This window comes from Callithrix jacchus, chromosome 1 (genome assembly GCF_049354715.1).
Source record: "Callithrix jacchus isolate 240 chromosome 1, calJac240_pri, whole genome shotgun sequence".
NCBI classification, from domain to species: domain Eukaryota; kingdom Metazoa; phylum Chordata; class Mammalia; order Primates; family Cebidae; genus Callithrix; species Callithrix jacchus.
Window position 1 is genome coordinate 133,075,778 of NC_133502.1, and position 18,657 is coordinate 133,094,434.

Consider the following 18,657-nt stretch of genomic DNA (forward strand, 5'->3'; position numbering starts at 1 on the left):
GCAGGGAGTATAAACATAGTTACACCAATAAATTTGATAAACTAGATTATATGGACCAATGCCTCAAAGATACATAATATACTGGAAATGAAATACAAAATGTAAATCACTCTGTATCTGTAAAAGAAGTTGAATCCATAAAGACCTCCTTACAAAGACAATTTTAGATCCAGAGGGTGTGACTGTAGAATTCTATCAAACATGCAAGAAAGAGAAATTCAGTATTACCAAGAGTTTGCAGAAAATAGAAGAAGGGAGAATACCTCAAAAATTATTTGGTGAGGGCAGCATAACCCTGATAACACAACCTGATGAGATATTAGAAGGAATGAAACTTACAGATAGATATTTATCATGAACGTTAAGTGGCAAAATATTAGCAAATTGAATCTAGCAATATAAAGAACCTCTGTCATGATCAAGCAGGGTTTACCTAAGAAATCTGAGGTTGGTTTACCATCAAAAAGAAATAATAGATGGGAAAAAATGTTTACTGAATTCAAAGCCTGTTAATTAGAAAAAAATTAAAGTGGAAATAAAGGAAATTTTCTCAAACCAATAAAAAAAACATATGGTTAAGCTATCGCTAACATCATAATCATCAAGAGGCAACCTGAATGATCACTCACTAAGACTTAACAAGTCAACATTTTACTGGAGGTTTTATCCAGTTACAGTAAGTCCAGAAAGAGAAATAAATGGCATAAAAATTTTAAAAAAAGAAGGAAACATTTCTCTTATTGTAGACAGCATGAATTTCATTTTAGAAAATTCTAAGAAATTTATTAAAAAATCTACTAAAATTAGTAAATAAGTAAACTAAATAAAATAAGCAAATTTTAGCAAGTTAGCTGTATGCAAGGATAATATATCAAAATCAATTGTATTTCTTTAAATTGTCAACATTTTTAAAGTTAAACATAAAATATGTTTTTACTTATGCTGAAAGTAATATTTAGATATATGTCATTAAAAGACATGAGACTGGTATGAAAATGACAAACATTACGGAAAGATTTAATAAATGGGGAAATATAACATTTTCATTGATTAAAACTCTAGTAATTTTAAGAGATCAATTTTCAAAACTGACTTATAGAATTACATTCAAATCAATACCCTAATAGCTATTGTATTCTAGTATTTTTAAGAGATCAATTTTCAAAACTGACTTATAGAATTACATTCAAATCAATACCCTAATAGCTATTGTAGTTAGCTAACAAATTTGGAATTTTGGAAGGAGAAATACTCGGGAACCCAAGAGGCAGCATGGTTTAATGAAAGGATCCTGGATTTTAGGTCTAGGTATATTTGAGAATCAAATAGTTTTAGACAAATGACTCCTCCATATGTCTGAGTATCTTCATTTGAAAAATGAGGATGTTACTTCCTATTTTAATGCCTACTAAAAAACATGGTTAAATGTGGGTAAACCTTAGAGATAAAATGTAGAACAAAAAGATACAATAAAGGGTCTATATTGTATGATTCTTTTATACAAAGTTCAAAACTAGACAACACTTACTCTGGAGATCAAGATTAGAATTCTTGTTACCTTTGGGAGTGATGGTTCTTGATTGGGAAGAGGCACTAGGAAAACTTTCAGACAGGCTGGAAATAGTCTGTATTTGGATCTGGATAGTGATTACTAGGATATAAAAATTTATTGATCTGCACATTTTAGGTTAATGTATTTTACTAAATGCAAGTTGAAACTCCGTGAACCATGCTGCTTCCCCTATTAAAAACAGAGTTTGTGAAATGACACATATCAAGCATACAATGCTTGGTGCATCATTGGAACTCAGTGTTAGCTTCCTTTCTCTCTTTAAAGATGATGAATCAGGCACCACATTTAACAGGACTATTAAAAACAGAGTTTGTGAAACAGAGTTTATTTCTATTAGATGCCTTCTTGTTGTTAAGAAGGCATCTAATAGAAATAAATGCCATTAAAAATAAATCAGTATTAACATATTTTCAAATGAAATTAATGAAAAGAACAGAAGATATTGCTTAAAAAAACGCTTAAGATAAACTAACATTTTCCAAATAATTGAGGCTCTCCATGTCAAAGAGGGAGTGGATTTCTTTTCAGTTTCATGAGTGCTCAGAATTAGTGAAGGAAACAAATTATCATCATCTGCCTCTTAAAGACTGATCTCTCCTCGCTGGAGGCATTCAAGTATTAGCTAGAAGACAATATCAAAGATGTAATAAGAGGGTTCCAATTCAAGTTATTTACCTCTCTGTTTTCAAGATATTGAGTAATTAACATAGAAGGTCAGGCAGAGTGACTCAAACCCTCAATCCTAGCACTTTGGGAGGCTGAGGTGGTGGATAACTTGGGCCCAGGAGTTTGAGACCATCTCTGGCAAATGGTGAAACCTCTTTGCTACAAAAAGCAAAACAAAAACAAAGAATCAGTCAGTGTGGTGGTGCTTACCTGTAGTCCCAACTGCTTGGGACTACCTGAGCCCAGGAGGTTGAGGCTGTCGTGAGTTGTGATCGCACCACTGCACTCCAGCCTGGATGACAGAATGAGACTCTGTCTCAAAAATGGGAAAAGCAAAACAAAACAGAACAAATGAACATAGAAGTCTCAGAAAGATGCAGCATATTCAGTATCATCGAAGCATCCAAGGAAGCATATACTTGCACCCATTGCCTTCAAATAACATAACCCAGTTTTCTGAATGCATAGAATTTTCAGGTTCATGAATATACAGTTGAAATTTTGCAATTGAAGCTAGATACTTTGGTCCAGTGGAAGGGGAAGTTGAAAGAAAATAAATATGAAAGAAGCATCATTGCATTTAGTTCTGCCTGTCAGATTGCAAGGAAGCAGGAGCCTTATACTATCTTAAATGACAATGATTTATTTTAAGCACTCCTGGAAAGTGAGAAAGCACAAAAAAAATCATTTTAAGGTAGAATAATTAGTGCTCATGGAGAATGAAACATCATTCATAATCTTCCATAATATGGGTTCCATAAACTACTCAGAAATTTAATGAAAACTTTTTTCCATTTTGTTTTAATCTCCTTTTTAATTATTAAATCTTCCATGTCTTCTTCAATAAAGCTATATACCTTATGATAAAACAAAAACATTACACTTAGCTAAAGTGCACTGAAGCAGACGATAACCATTATGTGAGCCAGCTAGAAAGACTAAATGTGAAAAATCCATCAAGGCCACAGAACAATCCTTCCAATAACAACAGTGAAGAGGAATAAACAGAATGTATGTTTGCTCTAAAAGCTGGGTATATGGTTTTGTGACTCTGACCATACTGTCCTATAAAATAAATTAATACAGCTATATCTTTTCTGTGATAACCAATATTTTCACTTAAAATATTGGTTGGATTACCAGAGTCTGCCCAAAATATTCCTTCCATGCAGCAAAATTCATCCACTGCCTAGGCATCAATTTCAATGCCCTATCTACCACAGTTTAAGACAGTAAATGTGTCTTCAGGTCTTTGATAGAATATGTAAAAAGATAAGAGCTTTATAAACTCTCCTATAGTTTATGAAAGAAGAGAGGGGACAACAAAAATCCATACTTTATTTAGATTCTAAGAGGAAACTTAGATTAGATTAAAAAGTACAAGTGAAGAACCTCAACATTTGGTCCAATTTTGTGAATAACAGGAAGCAAACACTGGATTGCTTTCATTAATGGTCTATAAATTTCTTTCTATGAAGAACAAAAATTTTTATTCTGCAGGTATAATGAAGTACAAAATGCAAATATTCTTTGGAAGAAAACACAAGGACTTAATTTTCTACTGACATTTGATACATAAACATATAAAATCCTATTTGGATGGATTCCAACAGAAGAGCTAAATTTTTCTACCTTGTACCCAGTATGTCTTCATGCAGACATTGCTTTAAATCACTACTGTCTTTGTTCTGAAAGCAGGGTTTATTAAAGATTTGGAGGAAAGAAAAAATAAGGATGCAGAAGATCTAAAAGTGTTTAATGGAGTGTTTGGGTTGAATAAGACGAAGAACAATATACACAAGCTAGGATTTTCTCTGTTTCTCTATTTTCTCCTTACTACTGGGCCCCATTTAATGAGTTTTAGGATCTATTTTAGAAGAAAGAAGCAACATTAACTCTTTTAATCTGGTAGGGTCTCACTTAGTAAATTAAGACCAAAACCACCAAATCGAATGTAATTTCATTACCTTGTTAAGTCAAATGTGTCTACTAAAATCTATGAGTTAAAATAGTATAAGCTACAGTTTGAGCATCATGATTATATGCTGAAAATGTCTAAGAAATTTTCCCAACATGAATACAGTTATTATGTGAAAAATACTTGTGTACACACAGCATCAGACTTTTTATGATGACTCACTATAACTTCACACTGCCCTTGAGCCAACACTTTAAACATTTTTTCATTCCTGAAATATCTACTGCCACTTTCAGCCTTCCCACTTACCCTTCATGCCTGAAGAACATTTACTCTGCATCTTTTTCTCTAGGTATTCCTAGGAGCCATAATTGCTGCTCAATGTCATTTCAATTACTCTAGCACAAGATTTAATGATTATAAAATCATATATTGCTAATGTTTCATGAATTACTAGAATGGTAAGTTTTGGCATCCTTCAGGAATTCTCATGGCATTCCATCTATGGAAAAAATGTGAATTAATTTTAAGATTTGATCATAGCCCAATATAAAAAAAAAGTTACTTTAATTTTTTCATTGAATGACTTACAAGTTCAGGCATGTCAATTCACCATCTTGAATATGAATAATAAATGTGTACATGTATTAGCTTACTGAGAAAAAGACAATTCTCTAAATTACATTTAAAATACCTGAGGATGTTATATTTCTGTTTCAGAATGTTTAGAAAGTTTTAAAATCATTATATTTGAATAACTTTCTTAATTGCATTATGAATATGTCCTTATCAGATAATTTGAGCTAAACTAATATTCTCTCTGTTAAGTACATACAATGATATTTCACATGTGTTCTGTTGTTAGGATGATAAATGTAATTACTGTCTTCGTTGCATGATGAAATATATAGGCAGTGCACAACCATTACGATCATTAAAATCTTAATGCAATTCCACCTCTATCCCAAATCAACTGTAATTGAAATAGTCTAAATTCAGTGTACTATATTCATAGACTGAAAGAGATTACAACTCTCCTCTATGTCTCTTCTTAGTAGATAGTAGACACGAATTTATACAGTTATCGTACTGTTACTGTTTCATGTCAAAACTATCATAAATATTTCCTTTCACATATGTTATAGGCATGCAGCTGGTATACATCTACATCACTGGAATGAAGCAATCGACAGTTTTCACCTGCTGGACTCTGTGATTACTTCTACTTGGAAAGTCTTTGCCCACTCTGTCAACCTGGAAAACGTCTACTTATTCATCAGGAATCAGCTCACCCAGTACATTTCCTGAGTATTGACACTGAAGTAACAACTTAGGGCCAGAGTATACAAAAATGTAATATATGGTATACAAAAATTGGTAAAACTCTAATTGTGCTCTCAAAATGATATCAGTCTGTGTTTTTTGTGAGCTTCAGCAAATTACCTATATTTTCTATGCCTCAGTTTCTTCAACTTAAAATGAGAATAAAATAGTACCCATCTCAGAGGACTGTTTCTGGTGCCACTTAAGAATATGTGTAAATAATTTTAAAAGAAAACTGAATACATAATATCCCAAAAATGATAGATAGTAATAACATAATCATAAAACTAATGTATAAATATATTTAAGAGAAAATATTTATGTTCAAAAAGAAAAGAACAAAGGAATTGCAGTGAGGACTTAAAGAAAGGACTATGGTAATCAATAACCAGTACCTAGAGTTTCTATCTCTAAACATCATAATCTGAGATATCCATAATTAGTATTAATTAATATTAAAAGACTAAATTTTCCTCTTGAATAAATTTCCCAAAGTGCCCTCTTTGAGTTTCCTACTGAGGTATGCTGGGGTGAGCAGTATTTGCTAATACTGTTTCTCTAACATGTAAAATAACTTGCTCATCATGGCAGGTAAGGAACTATGCCTATTCTAGCACTCTCCTCATTCTGCATCACAGCTAAGGACCTATTCCTATTTTGTTATACATGAATTTTTCTGCATATTAGTGACCAATTGTACTGTAGATTGTTGGAAATAACAAACAATTGGTCAAATCATCAAGCTGTGTGTATAGATGCAACCAAAATCAGACTTTTTTTTTAGCTGCTTGGGTTGAGTGACTCAGAGTTCAAAGTTTACACCCATTTATTCTCACAATTTACTCTGTAAAGAAAAATCCATGCTATGTTTTACAAATCTACTGTATTTTATAATCTACACATTCACTTTTAACATATTTTTAAATTCCTTTTCCTATACTTTCTATTATTATTCAGATAGCATTTGGGCAAGAAAAGTTAAAATAATCATAAAATTAATACTTCAGATCCAAACTCATGAATTCATCACCATAGACCAGTGAAATGCATGTTTCAGGCCCTGCAAGTTTTCAGTTCTGTCCCTGATACTGAGCCATGCATCCATTAAAGTCCTTTTTTTTTCAGCCTTCACTAAATTAAGTTATTTAAAATGGACTGATGTTTGTGCTACAGGAGAAAAGTACTATGAAGCTAAGGAGCCCAATCAAATGAGTTTACAAAATAAAGCTACATGGCAGCTATTAGATAATCTTCTGCATTCACTTGAGCCACAATGTTCACTAGTATATTTTATTTAATAACTGGATCATTTGCAAAGGTACATATGCTTCAGGAGTTAAATGTAATACTAAATATGCTCTGTGTACTAGAGCTATGATTTATACAGTCCTAGTATATTTACTTTTTTAATGAAAATGTCAGACATACATCTATTTGAGATTAAACTGATACAGAATTAGGACAATAAACTTTACATGTGTATTAGATCTGTGTCTCCTTTTTTCCACACTGAGAATCCTGGTTTTCTGGTTAGAGTTACAATAGAGTAAAATTTCTCATTGTTTTTTAGAAATGTCCCCCTTTTCACATCTATTTCTCTTAAGTCACTCTCTGTCCTTTTCATGTTTTGTGTTATTTTCTTAATATCTTTTAGTTAATTTAAAAAATGATATGGATTTGTTTTGAGTGTACCTCTCTGCTTTCTGTAGTACTTTCATGGTAGAAATGCTATTTTTTATAACTCCAGAACATCTTAATTCTAAAGAGCTTTAATAAATAAAAAGCCCCATAGTTTCCAAATGTTCATCAAAAAAAGAGTATCAGTCCCATCCATATGGGAGAAAATCAAAGACAAAAAAAGGAGATGGTGAGAGATGAATGAAGGTTATAAAGAAAAAAACACTGCTTCCTTGGTGTCACTTAAGGATATGAACAGGCAGGAGGAAAGTAACTGTCCATATTTGCCTTATATACGGCATTGGGTAATTAAATGCCAATTGTGCTGTTTAGGAGTGGCTTGCTAAAACACTGAAGAAATGAGAGACTTCATCCTTGTCATAGACTGCCACTTTAGTGGAACATTCAGTACACATGACTGGGTGATAGATTTCTTCCACATCTGTCTCTGACTTCTTGACAGCATCTTCCTGGTTAGACCTCATCTTCTTGGGGCCTTGCCTTTTCTTCCTGTTCTCCAAGGCTTTGTATCTTAGAACCTCCTCTTTGTTAGCAGAACAATTCATCACAAACATCACTCTGTATTGAGTTTTGTTCGATTTGTGCCTTTGGCAATCAAGGCACAGTGTGGTCATGCAGGCAGGACAATTCAAGACAGTGTCACTACTTAGAACAGGCTGTTGTTGCTGTGACCTCTGTCGTCCCAAACCATGGTAAGCCCTTCTCTGTGCATCAACCCAGGCCTGATCTTTGTTGTCTTTTTCAGGATCATATGGTAATTCATCATTTGTTGGAATCTTGTGTTTCTTCTTTTTTTCTTGGTCACCTATACTGCTTTGTCTTCCTCCTCAGAATCAGAATCAAAACATATATCATCATAGTATCTTGTTAGAGCTGCTGCAACTTTTCCATTTCCTGAGGAAGATCCAGTTCCCAGAGAGGATAACTTGTCCTCCATTGTTTTCATGGTAGAATTTAATTCAGCTTCCATTTCCTTTTCAAATTCATCTTCACTAGATGATTCACTTTCTCCAGTAAGACATTCTCTGATGAGTTTTCGGTTTTGGTCAAGAGTTCCATGTAAAAGCACATCCACTTCATCTTCAGAGCTGCTCAAAGCCGGCTCATGGTGGCCTGCAGCGCCTACGCCGTCCACTGTGATCTGCAGCATCTGTTTACTCTTGTAGAGATGCTGTTTTACTGTTTTTCATTTTCCTTATGATGACTGCAAAGGAAATTTTAACTTGATACTCTCCTATTGTTCAATGTATTCCCTGAACTTTTAAGTGGTGACTTGTTAAGGATGCCTTTCCACCTTCATGAAGCTTCATTTTCTGTTGTTTTCACAGTGTTAAAAAAAAACTTCCTTGCTTCCTAGTTTTCTAAAATGTCCCACCTTTGTAACCCTCCTTTACTGTTACTTGGTTGTTCTCTTTTTTTCATTGGTTCTGTCCCTATTCTACTTTTACTTTTGATACCATTTCAGCAACTACTCAGTATGATCCCACATCATGTAACAGAGACCAGGCTGGTTAAGGTTTAGGAGTCATAGGGAATGGTATGCTTAGCCCCTTCAAATCTCATCAGTGTCCCATGTAACCACCTGTTTGGGATAGACAAAATTCATCCCAAATTACCTCAAGATCTGATAAGATTTCCTAAGACTCTAGCCTCAGATTCACCAATGAGGATTTCCATGGAATACCTGTTGACCCTTTTACAGATCTCCTGTTCCCAAGTTCTGCACAGACTCTCGTATGATGAAATTTATGTAGCTGTTAGTGTTTTACTCCTTATGTCTTGTAATCTGTGATTCATAAGCATACTCTGTCACCTAATTGTGTTGCAAATGTTTTCACCCATTTTTAGTCTTAATATCTGATTGATCTGTTTTTACATGAGGATTTGAAGTCATTCAAAATCTGTGTTGCTACTATCACTATATCCCTAGGATCCTCCAAATCAAAATATTTGGTCTTTACTTACTGCTTCATTACATCTTCCATCACTGACTCGAATATATTCTATGCATTAGACATACTAACCCATATACATTTTCACAAATAGTGTTTTATGGCTGTGGCATTCTTAATCGCACCAAATTAACCAGAGTAATGGAAGAGATTTATTATGATCCACTAACCCTGAAAGACCTTGGACAACTCATACATACCCCTTATGATACAGAGTCTTAAGCATTCATAATGCAAGCAAGTGGTAGGGGGAGTGTTACAGTGTTACATTATCATCAGTTGCTTTTGGAGGGCTTAAGACACCAAACCTCACTCTCTTAACTGATATAGAATAGTATATATCCTTAGACCAAAAGCTGAATTCATATGAGTTAATGGCTTAAGTAGTAGAAACAGCTTTTTTCTTATAGCACTAACCTTTTAAGTGGTGATTTTACAGAGCACTAACTCTGTATATTCAGTTGTTTAAAAGCAGAAGCTTATTTGTTAGGAGACATACTGTCTGATCTCCCAACTTAGATCCAAAATCAAAATACTCCTATTGTGTGGGAAACTCCAGTTGTCAGAGAATATAATATTAGTGACTTCTCTTTGACAAAGCTTTGACTATTGCTTAGCCTCTGTCTCTCATAGCTTGTCCAAGGGCTGAGCTGAGTTTTGGAGCATGAAATTAAAAAGTAGGACATACATTTCTCAGGCCAAGCTTGTGATTATTGCTCAACTGGTTAAGTTTCTTTGTGTGTACCTCTGTCTATACAAACAGGCTTTTCTCATTATTGGTCCTTCTTACTCAATTATGGTACAGAAGTCATAACTTATTTAGAATTCGTTTATTTACTTCTAAGAATAATTTTTATCAAGATAGATATCTCAATCTTTATGAAGCAGAGTTTATAAGCACTGAAGCAAAACAAGGAAGCAATTACCTAAAATGAGAGTTTGTCTAAGTTCTTCATTTAAAGAAAACATTTCAAGCCTCAACATTTTAACTTTATTGAAGATTATTTCTCCTTTTCCCAAGATAATACAAATATTATTTAAGAAATCTATCTATGCTGTCATATATACTTCCCTGTTTTCTGTAAATTCTATTCTGTCCTTAAGATTCTTTAAAGACTCTCCACCTAGTCCTTTAAATTTGTAATAAAACTTTCTTCCTCATCTATCAAGATTTCAATAATTTTTCACCTGTTGTATGCCCATAGTACTTCATTCATACATCTGTATGTACATTTAATTTTATTGTGGTAATTTGATCAGATTTTTTCTTTCCTGCTAGTCTCTGTTTTGCTTCTTTGTGAATAGAGGCTGTACCTTATTCATCTTTATATCTCTGAGCATAACACAGTTGCCAGACATATGGTTAACATTCAAAATATATTTGTTGAATAAAATATTATTTAATTACTAAAAATGATAACTAAATTTTATTGAGTAGATGTACTAGTCTGTGGACACTGTTAAGTTTAGACAGATTTTCAAAGAACATGGTGTTTTTTAATTCACCTCAAACTGAAGAATCTGATGCCCAGCGAAGTTTAAAAAATTCCTTACCATAATATGGTTGATAAAATCTTATATATAATTGGCTATATAACCTTAACAAAGTTATTTAAGAAAAAGTATTTTAAGTAAATGAAAAAAATATTTTATAGGGGTAGACGTGCTTAGAAAAAGTAAGTAGACTTTGCATCTATCAGGGCTCATTCAAGAAAATGGAAACTTTACCAGGCATTTCAGCAGACAGAATTTATACTGAGAACTGGTTACACAGGTGTTGGAAAGCTGAAAGAGCCTAAAGGAAATACTGAGTAAATTCAGAGATAGTAATTGAAGATAGTATCTATTATCTATATTGTTTGGGGAACTAAAGAGAAGAGGTGGAACTGCCAAAATTTAGAAGCTCAAAGAAGAAATCCTATAGAGAGAACTATTCTCAGACTTCTGAGGTGGAGATACCACCTAGCTATTCCTGCTACCTCTGAGGGGGCATTTGGTGCTGGCACTGGGGGGGCATTTGGTGCTGTCATTGGGGGAGCATTTGGTGCTGGCACTGGGAATCCTGAAAAAGCAAGAATCTAACTGTTCATGCTGAAGCATTGCAGACAAGGTGGAAAAAAAAAAAGAAAAAGAAGAGTGTCTTTTCTGCCTTGCTACTCTCTTTCCATCTTCTTCTAGTGTCTCTTATTGGCAGAACTCAAAAAACAGAAGCCACAGGGCAAGGAAGTCTAAGAAATATAGTTTTCAGAGTCCCAGCCTCAGCATCATAAAGTGGTTCAGAAGTATGGGTTTGGAATTCTGACAATAGGAAAATAACTGAAGTGTCTAATTTAGATGTAATTTGAATTTTTGATGAGTTTATGTGAGATGGAAAAATACATTAATTCGTTTTTTCAAATATTTACTAAACACCAGACATGTTAAGCTCCTAAAAATACTACTCATTCAACAAACATTTGTGGAACATATACTATTTCCAGCCACTGCAAAATACCCTTTAGGTGCAATGCTGCATAGAATGACATTATACTTTTTTCATGGATTTAGAAACTTGAAGGAACATGGGCAAATAAATATGTGTTTATAACATGTGTACCTATATAACTTGAGTCATGTAACAAACTTAACAGAATCAGATAAGAAATTAAGAATAAAGAAGTGATTTAAATTTTCAAGGGCCATAAAGACTAAGTAGCATGTGCTAGACAGGATCTGAACCTAGAAATGTAAGAGCTGGTGTCTATGTCTGTTCCCAAGGTACCACTCTTCTTGATGAGTGGGAGAGTCTAGAATGCCAGCCTGACTGCTTAGTTCTGCAGGTTCATGCAGGGAAAAGCTAAACATTAAATTATTTGATTTTACTTTTATTCTTTCGCTTCCTCAAAAATTACAAATGAGTATCTTACATGGATACCATGCCAAGGGAAAATAAATTCTCATTAGGTTTTATTAAAGTGTTTGTACTTTATATTTGTAAAGCCACATTACGTATCTGTTTCTGCACTTTGTACTAACTAGATGTCCTGTTGATCAATGAGTTTAGGGGAAAAAACCCCTTTATTTCATCCTCCAGCATGATTCCCTGAAAAACATGGTAATAAAATTTCAACTACAAAAAGAATTGCTAGAGGCTATAAAAATTCCTCGTTTGAGCTAGATACATGATGTTACATGCTTTGGTTTTTGTTTTGTTTTGTTTTGCATTTAAAGACTCTATTAGTTATTTCTCATGACTGCCTGGTAGCTATGAGCTGTATGACCTGACTCACTGGGAAAAAAAGAGAGAGCAGAATTCATTAGAGCTGCAAAGAATCTTTAGTGATTCAGAGCAATTGATTTACACATAAAGGAACTGTGACACTGGAGAAGTTAAGTGACTTCTCTCAGTCTCCTATTATTAGCTTGTTAGTGGAAAAAAAAATCTGAAATATTGAGATCATGACCACAGGTGCCAGCCCTTTCCACAATGTCATATATGTTAAATATATTTAGTTCTTCATAAAAGAAAAATAGTAGTTCAATGAACTGATGCAAATGGCTTAACAGCACTTAGAGACTTCAGTCATGAAGATATTGTTTAGAAATTCCTGGGACCTAGGAAGTCTCTCATCATTTGAAGTAGCTGATTTGAAAGATAATTTTGTTTGGAAAGAGGAATTCACCATTAATAATTTAAAATGGAGAATGCAAGTTGGTGAGATTGCAGGGTGAGAACATTTGGGCAATGTAGCTTTAGGTAGATTCATAGAGCCCAAGGAAATTCATACCAGTATATTGGCTTGAAACTGACACTTGCTAGTGCACAAGAGACTGAGAATATTATGGAAGGGTGGATGTGTCCAGGGAAGAATCACCTGATAGGTTCTAAGTGACTTTATGTGAGATCTTCACGAAAAGAGAAACATCGAAGCCTAAGTTTTAGAGTCCTATATGTAGCTTCTGGAGGGTTTATTGATTGTAAATGCTATATTGACTGGTAGAATAAATTTCCCTGATATTTTCTCTTTACATTTTCCAAATAGTCTCTGAGTGGACATGGGAAAAAAATAATCAGTTACTGAGAAACTAATACCTGGCAGAAGCAAACAAAAACTAAGCTTATGCCATAAAAAAAGATTCTATTAGGCTACAACAAACCAAGAAGAAGTCCATTATGAGTCCTTCTATGCTAAAAACAGAATGATGACCTCTGTAAGTGGAGACCATCTGTTCTACTCAGTCTCCAAATTAAGCCCTTAAGAAGTATTGTTCTGTCTCTGGTATTTGAATGAGAGTGAGCTAGGTTTCAATTCTGGATCCTACATTAAGCCAGTGTGACCTCAAATAATTTGTCTAATTTTCTGAGGCTTACTTTAAGATAGAAATAATTGGCCAGGCATAGTGGTGCATGCCTGTAATCCCAGCATATTGGGAGGCCGAGGCGGGCAGATCACTTGAGGTCAGGAGTTTGAGACCAGCCTGGCCAACATGGTGAAACCCTGTCTCTACTAAAAGTACAAAAATTATCAGGGCCAGGTGATACAAGCCTGTAATCCCAGCTACCTGGGAAGTTGAGGCAGGAAAAGGACCTAAACCTGGGAGGCAGAGGTCCTAGACTGCACTCCAGTCTGGGAATAATCAATTTGGTTCTTAAAGAATTCCTATTACATTTTTTGAATTATACAAACATAATTTTTCAGAAAGAATAGTGCCTGATATATAATAGAATTTTGACACACCAGAATTACTGAAAATAAGTTATTTCAACATGATGGAAAGATACATATGCAGCAGGCAGTTTGCTTTCTAATGTTTAACATAATTTGATTCCTTTTAGCACTATGTTTGGACTTCCTTAAACAGAAAGGAGAAAATCACAAATAGCTCTCTGAAATACTCTGAAAAAAATAGATAAAAAGGTATTGTAAGATAAGGAAAGAGAGAAGATGAAGATTGTTGTGTAGGTTCACCAGTTATAATATTTCACACATTAATTAGCTTTTGCTAGTTACTTACTGCTTCCCTAAGAATATAGGTCTTATCAGACACCTGAAGCCCAGTCAAAGAAAGGGCATTGACTAGGTCAGGTGAAGGACATTTGATTGACTTTATTTAATCATTCTGTATCATTTACACATATCAAACCATCATGATGTGCCCATAAATATAGACAATATAATTTGTCAATTAGAAACAAAAGAAAAAGAAAATACATTTCTTTTCAAACTTTGAGAAGAGAATAAAATGAGTTTATTCATACATTCATTTATTCATATCATTAAGCAACTATTATCTATACTGGAGATTTAATGGAAAACAAAATAGACATGTACCTGACTATATGGAGCTTATAGTTTAGCTTAGGAAACAAATAATCAAAATCACACAAATGTGTAACTATAAACTGCAATGAGTTCAATGATGAAAAATACAGAAGATACAGAGAATATGTCTCAAAAACCTTAATAAATCCAAAGGCCAGAAGGGCTCCCATGAGGAGGAGACAACTTGGCTGATATCTGAGAGATGTAGAAGAGTTAACCAGGTCAAATGGTAGCAAGAGAACTATTGAGGGCTAGAGAAAGGAAAGAACATGGGAACGTTTAAAGAACTACACAAGAGGTACTACGCTGGAGCACAATGAAAGAAGGGCATGGAGGCAAAATAGGGTCTTAGAGGCAAAGAGAAAAGCCAGATAGTTTAGAGCATGTAGCTCTTGGTAAAGATTTTACTGCTTATATTAATCTCTGCAGGGCTTTAAAAAGAGTAGTGACGTTACTGAAATTGCATTTTTAAGTGCTGACTATTCTTAAAGGATGTCCTGGAGAAAGATAAAAGTTGTTGCCCAGAGAATTGTGAAGCTCATGCTGTTGTTCACTAAACAGATATGATAGCTTCATCTAAGATGATAATGAAAACAGAAAGAAGTAGATGGATTGAAGTTAGGAAGCAAGTTTATTTTCTTAAACTTGGTAGACTAGACATGGAAGGCAGGAGGAGGTGGAATGACAGCTGAAGGTTTGATTTGGGTCAGAAGAAGGGAGAAAGAAAAGGCAGCTGTAAGTGTAAAATTACTCTTATCAGTTGACATTATGCTCTGATAGATATGCCCTCATTGCTTCAAGGAATCCCTACTGGGAGAAAGTAGGAGAGCATATATGTAAGTAGGATAGGTTTGACCCAAATATACTGCCCTTCTTGTCTTTTTCTGATGAATATAAAGAATTTGATGGTCTAGATAATCTTCTGAGTACACAGATGCCGTTTGTGGAAGCTAGCCTGCACAACATTTCAAAGCCCTGTGATAGTTAATACTGAGTGTTAACTTCATTGGATTGAAGGATGCAAAGTAGTGATTCTGAGTGTGTCTGTGAGGGTGCTGCCAAAGGAGTTTAACATTTGAATCAGTGGGCTGGGAAAAGCAGACCCACCCTTAATCTGGGTGGGCACAATCTAACCAGCTGCCAGCATGGCCAGAGTAAAAAGCAGGCAGAAGAACATGACTAGACCAGACTGGGTTAGCCTCCCAGCTTACATCTTTCTCCTGTGCTTGATGCTTCCTGCCCTTGAACATCAGACTTCAAATTCTTCAGCTTTGGGACTCAGACTGGCTTCCTTGCTTCCCAGCTTGTAGATGTTTTATTGTGGGACCATGTGATCTTGTGAGTTAATACTCCTTAATAAACACACACACTCTCTCTAAATATATATATATATGTGTGTGTGTGTGTGTATGTATGTATATCTGTTAGATCTCATAGGATATATATATGTTATTAAATATAATAGATTATATATAATATATAATAGCTATATAAGATATATAATTGTAATATATACCTATTATATATTATATATATCTCCAATGAGAACTAATAAGAGATATAGTTATAGATATAGATCTCCTATTAGTTCTGTCCCTCTAGAGAACTCTCACAAACACAGATTGCGAGACCAGGAGAAGTTCTAGACAAACAGGATATTAAGGATGGAGTTCTTTCATCTGTTTGGGGGCTTCTAGAGTTGGCTGCTTAATATGATTAGAAAATGCTAAAGACTATACTTCTAATAGTATGGAGAACACTAACAGTCTTGGGTATTAATTATTTAGGAAGTTACGCAAAATAGTTGCATTTAACGCTTCAGATTCACTGCTCATGAGAGGCAAGGAGTTTTGTGACTCTATACTTAATACCTTTGACTATATGTGGAGAACCAAGGAACACAGTGAAGTTGGTTGGTTGCTCCTAAGTTCACTGGACAAAGTGATGAAAGAAAATGATGAACTAGGGGATTCTAACTTCCAGATTCAAAAGCAGATACTGAGTGTCAAGTCTGCTAAGATTGCCCTGAATGAGAATCTTATCTACTATAGAGTAAGAGCTGAAATTATGGAAAATCAGACACAAGCTCTTATCAGACAAGTGGCTGACCTGCATGCCAAGCCTGGCCAGGTGTCTACTATTAAAGTGAGGGCCTTGATAGGAAAAGAATGGGACCCTACAACTTGGAATGGGGACATGTAGGAGGACCCTGATGAATCTAGGGACACTGAGCTTGTAAACTCTGATGAAACCTTTTTTGCCAGAAACAACAGCTTCCCCATCCCCAGCAGTGGCAATATCCCCTCCAGGATCCATGCTGCCATCAGCCTTTCCACCTTTGTCTGAGGAGATAAACCATGTGCTGCCTGAGGCAACAGTAATGGTCTTTCCTGAGGCAGTTTCCAGGCAAGATAATGTTGGTTGTCCTCAGGAGCTACTCCCAACACCTCTGTTTGCTGCTAGACCTATAACTAGACTAAAGTCCTAGCAGGCCCCTGTCAGTGAGGTTCGGGGTGTGACCCCTGAGGAGATACGCTACACCCAAAAAACCTACTTGAGTTTTCTAATTTATGTAAGGAGAAATCTAAAGAACAGGCATAGGAATGGATATTAACGATGGAATATATAATGGAAGGAACATAGAGTTAGATCAGGCTGAAGTTATTTATTTGGACCCACTAAGCAGAGATTCTGCATTGAATGTTGTAGCTGGGGAGATAAAAAAGGTTCCAATAGTTTATTTACATGGTTAGCTGAAATATGGATTAAAAGATGACCCACTGTGAGTAAGTTAGAAATGCCTGATATCCTGTAGTTTAACGTAAAGGAAGGAATCCAAAGGCTTGAGGAGATTGGAATGCTAGAGTGAATTAGTCACTTGAGACCTACTCATCCCAACTGGGAGGATCCAGAAGATATACCCTTAACAATTATTTGTGAAATAAATTTGTGAAGACAGCACCTGCATCTTCAAAGAGCTCTGTGATTGCTCTTCTCTGCATGCCAGATCCAACAGTGGGAACCACAGTCACTCAACTATGAAATTTAAATGCAATGGGAATAACTGGATACTGATGTGGCAGAGGCCAAGTGGAGGCACTCAACCTTCTAAGCCAAGATGGGCATAGCAGAGGCAAAGCAGCTATCAGAATAGTCTAACTTATGTAGAGCTTTGGCACTGGCTAATTAATCCTGGTGTTCAGAGAAGTGAAATTAGAGGGAAGCCTACACATTCCTACTTAATTTATATAACCAGAAAACTCCCAAGTCAAATGGACAAAAGACTAATTTGAATTATAAAAGCAGAGAATCATGGCCCCTCAATTAATTTCCAGACTTGAGCAAGTTTACAAACCCTGAACCCCTTGAATGAAGGGGAGTCCAGGTCCCCTTGAGGAAGGACCCCACTACATTACCAACAATTTATGCTATTAATCTTTATCCCATCCTTCTGCAAGAAGACCTACAGCTTTTTACCAGGATTACTGTGCACTGGGGAAAGGGAAATGATCAGACATTTTCAGAACTATTGGACACTGGTTCTGAGATCCAAAACATCATTGTGGTCCCCCAGTTAAAGTACAGGCCTATGGAGGTCAGGTAGTTAATGGAGTTTTAGCTCAGGTTCAATTACAGTGGGTCCAGTGGCTCCCTGGGCTCATCTCGTGGTTTTCCCAATGCCAGAATGCATAATTGACATAGACATACTTAGTAGCTAGCAGAACCCCCACACTGGCTCCCTGACTGATAGGGTGAGGACTATTATGGTGGGAAGGGCCAAATGGAAACCATTAGACCTGCCTCCTCCTAAAATATAGTAAATCAAAAACAGTATCACATCCCTGGAGGGATTACAGAGATTAATTCACCATCAAGGACTTGAAAGATGCAGGGGTGGGGATTCCTACCACATCTCCATTCAACTCTCCCATTTGGCCTGTGCAGAAAACAGATGAATCTTGGAGAATGACAGTAGATTATCATAAGCTTAACCAAGTGGTGACTCCAACTGCAGCTGCTGTACCAGATGTGGTTCCACTGCTTAAGAAAATTACCACATCTTCTGGTACCTGTATGCAGCCATTGACTTGGCAAATGCCTTTTTCTCTCTTCCTGTCCCTAAGGTCCACCAGAAGCAATTAGCCTTCAGTTGGCAAGGACAGTAATATAACTTTACTGTCCTACCCCAGGGGTATATCAACTCTCTGGCTTTGTGTCATAATC

The 18,657-nt window shown here is 35.4% G+C and overlaps 1 pseudogene; it reads right to left on the reverse strand.

The window, feature by feature from the left end:
* Nucleotides 1-1,048: 1,048 nt before the first annotated feature.
* LOC118155296 (E2F-associated phosphoprotein pseudogene) lies at nucleotides 1,049-15,871 on the reverse strand (annotated as a pseudogene).
* Nucleotides 15,872-18,657: the final 2,786 nt, after the last annotated feature.